Source organism: Halyomorpha halys, unplaced genomic scaffold (genome assembly GCF_000696795.3).
Source record: "Halyomorpha halys isolate HHAL.00 unplaced genomic scaffold, Hhal_1.1 Scaffold659.1, whole genome shotgun sequence".
Lineage (NCBI taxonomy): Eukaryota > Metazoa > Arthropoda > Insecta > Hemiptera > Pentatomidae > Halyomorpha > Halyomorpha halys.
The window spans coordinates 160298-166988 of NW_027107174.1; positions in this window are offsets into that span (position 1 = coordinate 160298).

Sequence of the window (6691 nt, forward strand, 5' to 3'; positions counted from 1 at the left end):
TATAAATAATAACGGATAGAAGGAAAATAAAATATTAAAGTGAGATAAATAAAAATTATTAATTAAAACTTCATTATGTGCTTGTTAAGCAATGCCAGAAATGGTTTCCCGCTGTTCTGGGTATTCTCAGGTAATATCAATAATGAAGTTGGTGAATTTATTGTTTCCGTTTTCCCAACCTACTTATACTCTCAGCTTAAATTACTTCTTTCTTACGATTCCTCTCATTTAGTCCTTCTTCAGAAGTAATTTTGGACTAAAGTTATTCGTGCATAGTTCAAGAAGGATCCATATTGCTAAAGTTCAAGAAACCTCTCTCTGAACTCACTTCCGAAATTAATTTTCCTTTATCTGGGAATGGATATGTTGTACAAAACATGTAAAGAAGCTACACAATCAGGAAAGGCTAAAATTATTCAAAGATATATTATCCAATAAAATATTTTGAAACTTTATATATTATATACCCTAGGGTCACCTCCCCTAGGAACTAGTGCCGTGCTGCCGGCCAAGGTGGATTCACGAGTAGACCAGAGCAGACCAGGAAGTAATTATGCGATTCAAAGAAACCATATTAGCCTCGGAACTGGACTGATAAATCAGAAACGACATGGCAGTAAAAAGGACTTTAGAATAGAAACATGAAACATAAAAACTATCACAAGAAAGTCAGTGGAACTAGTGGAGGAGATCATAAATTTCAAGGTGGACATTCTTGGTATATCTGAGGTAAAAAGGAAAGGAATTGGGGAAATGTCGCTAAAGGTGAATTTGCTAAGGAAGGAGTCAGCTTTGTCGTTGGAGAAACACTTTGGAGGATTAGGAAGCTATTCGCCCAGAATAATTACAGCCAATTTCAATTTGTTCAATTGGTAAAATCACTTTAGTACAAATTTATGCCCCTACTCAAGATTCCTCTGTTATAGGTAAGGAACAATTCTACTCTGACCTAGAATGGATAACAAGCAAATTCAAAAGTATGAGGAAAATTATTTGCTGTGGAGATGTTAAATAGAGAAATGATACTAAACGTATTGTAAGAGATGCCAAGAAAAAGTCGTGGGAGGAATGCGGAAAATGCCTTGACTGGGATTACAGAGAGAATATAAACATCTTTTTGAAAAAAGAAAAATGACTTAAGCGTAAAACTTCCAAAGAGATCAGAAACATAAAACGATGAAAGCGGGCATGTAATCTCAGACCCAGAAAAGATTTTGGATAGATGGAGACAATACTAACTATTCTTCGCAATTCTCTGACCACATACGATCCCCTGAAGAAGAGTTAGCGAACGCTCAGGAGGAAGGAGAAGGATATGATACGATATGGGAGAAAGATGTAGAATGGGCCCTGGATCGTTTGAAGCTAGGTAAAACTCCAGGTAGAGATTGAATTTTTCTAGAAATTATATATGAATTTATATTTATGAAATAACAAAATCACTACAAGCACTTTTTCAAAAGATATGGGACAGTAAGGTTATTCCGAAGGAATGGGAATATATCATAGTGCCAATACATAAGAAAAATAGTACAACAGAATGTGGTAACTACAGACCAATATGCCTATCGCAAGTAATGTATAAACTGTACACCACTATTCTAGAAGGTTGCGGGAACTGATAGAGCCAAAACTAGACCAGGCCGGATTCCGACCTGGAAGACAAACCCAGGATCACATATTCGCTCTCAGAACTATCGTAGAAAAGGCACGGAATAAAAACATACTAATTATATTGCTTTTTTGACCTAAACGCTACCTTCGATTCAGTGCCCCGAAATGAAATCTGGAGGGCCCTTAGAGCCAAAAGAATTCCCCCGGACCTTCCTGGAAGCCATTAAATCAACCTATCAAAGCCCTAAAGGAATTGTTCATATTAATGGCCAAAAATCAAAGCCAGTTTATCTGGAAAGAGGTGTGAAAGAAGGAGATAGCCTCAGTTCATTATTATTTATTTTCTTTATGGATAAAATCCACAAAATATAAAGGAGAAGAACTGCTTGGACTGAAGTTGGTATGTGGAATATGAGGACAGTACAAGTACAGGCGGCAATATGCAGACGATATCGTGCAGGTGACAGACTCTAAGGAAAAATTGCAACAGGACATTGTAGAATGGCTAGAGGAACTCGCCCGCAAAGGAATGAGTATTAACAACCATAAGACAAGGTTATGTCTGTTGCTAGAGACAAAGTGGACATGGGCAAAGTACAAATAGTATGTAATGATGAAGTAATGGTAACAGTAGACTTCTGGCCAATTAGACCAAGAAGTGTCCAATAGGATTAAATAAAGCAAATAGTATTTACTACCAGATATGCAATACTATTGTGGGAAAAAGGGAGGTAGGTAAGGATATTCAAGCTCCATATTTTTAAAGCAATATATCTTCCAACACTTGAGTCACCCAAGACAAGAGCATGATTACGACTTTTGAAATGCGATTTTTGCTAAGAATATTGGCCAAAACTAGGATAGATAGGATAAGGAATAAAAGAATAAGAGAGGAACTTAAAATCCCCTCAGTAAAATCAGTGATTGAACACTGACAGCTCCGATGGTATGGACACGTATGTAGAAAGGGGGAAGACAGAGTGCCAAGAAAATGTATGGAGGCAAGCCCAACTGGTAGGAGACCACGAAGCAGACCTTGAAGGAGCTATATGGAGCATATTCAACGACTAGGTCTGAAAAGAGGAAAAATGCTGGCTCAGATGAAGATGCTTGCCATACACTGAGATGTGTGGACCAAGTGATTAGAGGCTCCTCCACGCTGAAAGGTAGTTAAGGAGGATGAGAAAGAAGAAGAAGAAAAAAATAAAAAATGGTGAAGAAATATACTTGCTAAAAAAAAAAAAATACTTAATTAGCTACTAACATTCTTGTTTATGGCTTTCTTAGGTGGTGAAAAACGAATATCAACGAACCCCAATGTTTAATATTTTAAAGGAGGAACATGGCGTTTGATCATGATGAATATTGTTCTTGAAAATATTTTTGGTTGTTCCATAATTACTGAACCAAATATTATAAAAACTCTGAGTAGATTGTTTTATGAAACATACTTTTAAACCACAATTAACTTTTAATAATAAATCTTTTATTAAAAAATTATGTTATTATTTCTTCATAAAAAATATCGGAGTTTTAAAAAATTTAAATAAAAAAAAGGACTTAATACAACGGCAATATAATATGACACCAACGACTTTCATTAATATTTAAAAATTAAGACTTAAAATTATTAAAACATCAGGTACTCCGTCAAATATTCAAGGTTATATTATGTAAACAAAATTTTGCGCTATAAATATTACAATTAATGGTTACAAATTTTTAATTAAAACGATTTTTAATAATAGCGTACCAGGCCTAATAAATTAAACAAAGCATAATTATTGGTTGTTGGTTTTATAATAATAATAATATCATCGATAAAACTGTAATTACTAAATGTAAGAATCAATTTAGGGAAGTCACATAGACTATGAGTACAGCTCTAAATCTACCATTGTATTGATTGTACCAACAACTGTCAGTCAGTTGCAACTGTACAAACACATTAAATTGCATTTCAAATTAGGTTGATCACTGTTTGCACATTGGATTGAGACAATAGCTACACAACCCAAGAGTTTCCAAATCCAAATCTTGAAATTTCAAACATACATTGGACAGGTATGTTACACACATTTACAGCAATTTATAATTAATAAATTAATTTTGATAGTCTTATACTGCAGTTGAAAAAAAAAAAGAGGAATGTTGAATTAGCCCATTGAGAAACACCTCATCTCCATTTTTTTCAAAACTCATTTTCCATCCTTATGTTAGGGCAAACCTTAACGACCTTAAACATCAGAAAAAGTAGAACCCTTATAAATATCTTAATACACAAAAAATATGAGTTCGAGTTAAAGTAATGTGAAGACCTTTTTTTTTTAAAGATTATTTTAAGATGAATTTTTTTTATTAGGGATTTTATATGAGCTCTGTTTTAAGTGAAATGTATATATACTCTCAGTTAGTCCATATTAGCTTTTTCACTAGGTACTTTTTCTTTGACTTTTGGAAAAAAAAAAACGGATAGTTCTCAATTACTTTCAGCGTAGCCTAAAATGAAGATGTTATGTTATGGACGTTTATGTGCTTAGTTATAGGAACTTTATTGGTTTGAAGTACCATATCCACTATAATAATAGAACCACAATGGACAAGAAAAAATATCTATAGAATTTAAATATGTATCTCACTACCAAATTTACAAATGTCAAAGATAAGGGTGGCGAATTTCAATAACCATAACAAATAAATTTATATATTTTTCTTTTTTTTATGGTCTTCTTTTAACATATTCATAAGTGGTATTTTGCTTATTTTCAGGCTTTTCTAAATTCAATTCCTCCATTTTTAAATTTTTTATATTTAATATTCTTATGTTTTTATAAAGTGATCATATAAAAATAAATACACATTTTTACTTATTTATCATGCTAAAATCCCATCCCTGGTTATCTGAAATCCAAGGTAAATATTTTAGATTAAACCTATGACATGGTATGTTTTTTTTTACTATCTTGTACACATTTATAATATTTATTAATACTGAGTTAAAGTTAATTTTTTTCTTTAAGTAACAGAGACTTTTTGTCTGAATAAAGGTCCACTTAATAAACAAAAAGTATCTATTAAGCATTTATTAAATAAGTTGGAAAACTACGCACTAAATAATATAATGCATGTAGTTAATTATTGAAATCAAGTTAAACATAAAAGAAAATAATCTCCTCAGTATTTATACTGGCAAATGAGTGCGCACACAGCGTTGCCCTACTGTTAATTACTCTAACATTTATTAAGTAACAGAGCAATTAACAAAGAAACCAGAACCAGACATTTTTCCATCAAACCGCCATCTTTTTTCTACCTACCTCACGTTCGGTAACGAGCGGTACTCCAAAGAGGTAGCTCCGGTGAAGTGGAGCCATAAGTTATTATTTTTAACATAACCATTACCGAATAATAATTGTCACACCGACGTGTTAATCCATTTTATCAAATTTAATATCTGATGGTTAAGTATTTATTCATTCAATTATATTGATGTTATTGTTACGAAGTACACATGAATAATGTTTACTTCCAAATCATTATCATCTTTTTTTTTTTTAATAACATATTCAAAATATAATGCAAAACATTTATTGTCACAGAAAAAACAAAGATTTCCTATTCCGGGTAGAAATGAAGCTGCTTTCAAATTTCATTATTTCTTACGAACATAACAGTAGAGAGTAGGTTTTGGTATGCCTTGCCTGGTCTCCAGGGAAACACGGTCCCAGCCCAAAAGGTAATATGTATGAAGTCGCACCCTCTCCACCTTCTATGGAAATAAGTGAATCTTCTAATGTCAATCCCTCCAAAGGTTGATAATTAGAATGAAGCTCTGAATGTCAACTGTGAAAGTAATACCTTTTGCTCTTTGTATAATCAATATCAAGACATAGCATAAATAAGATATTCTTGAAAATTATATTCTATAAAGCAATTCATATGAAACAGAATTAAGTCAATCATAAACGAAAATTAGATAAAAAAAATATATTTCTTAAATGTGACTGTCACAACTGTCAGATGAATATGATATTGTTTTTAAAATTAATTTTATACAAATTATGGACAGGGTGATTAGAATAGTTTTTTTTTTACAGAAATTGGCGTTTTTAAGAACATTACAGATCTAATGATATAAAGTTATCGAGTTTCCAAATTGTAAACACTTATCTTTACTAAAAGAGAATAACTTCAAAAACCTCTCTCCCTACATTAAAAAAAAAATCCATATCTGAGGAGAGAGAAAATTTACATTATAATCACAATTAAAAATATATTATTTGGTAAAAATAATTGAATTGTTGTATCTCTTGTTTAGTAATTGTCTTTATATGTTTAGATCTAAATATTGATAACTATAAAAATTGTGCTTCCGCCAGGAAAAAAAATGGTTCACAGAAGACTTGTTAATGACATATTCAATAATTACTAAGCCAAAATATAATTTATTTAGCACTAATAAAGTAGTAGTTAGTTCGCAAAATTAATTTAGATTTATATTTTGAAAGAAAATACATACATAATTTCCTAAAATATCCATGAAACTAAAAGCCTATTTATTGTAATGAAAAAGGGAATTACTTAAATAAATTTTAGGATACCAAAAATGCATAATTTTCATGAGGTACGTGCGAGATTTGCATTTTTAACTTCAAGAAGCTTTTGTACTTTGCAAGACATTTCCTGTACGAGTAGGACATAAAATTTGAATTATGTTATCGACGTAAACTCATTCATTTTATTCATTCACAGTTCCCAACAATATTCATTTCTAATATTCAATACAGTGCAGACTAAACAAAACTGTTATGTTACAGTGAATGTGGATGATTGTTCACCAGACATTTTATGGTATTCTGGACTCAGAAACTATCGTTATTTAAACTACATAACAGTTGACCTTATGGCATTTCCTCTTGACGGTCTTAGATTAACTAAAATTAACTCATTGTTTTCAAAATTATGAAATAATTATTTCTCAATCATAAAATAACATTATATTATGAAACTACTAAACCTATCATTTTATAAATTAATTTTTATAGCCCAAGATAACATTATATTATGAAACTACTAA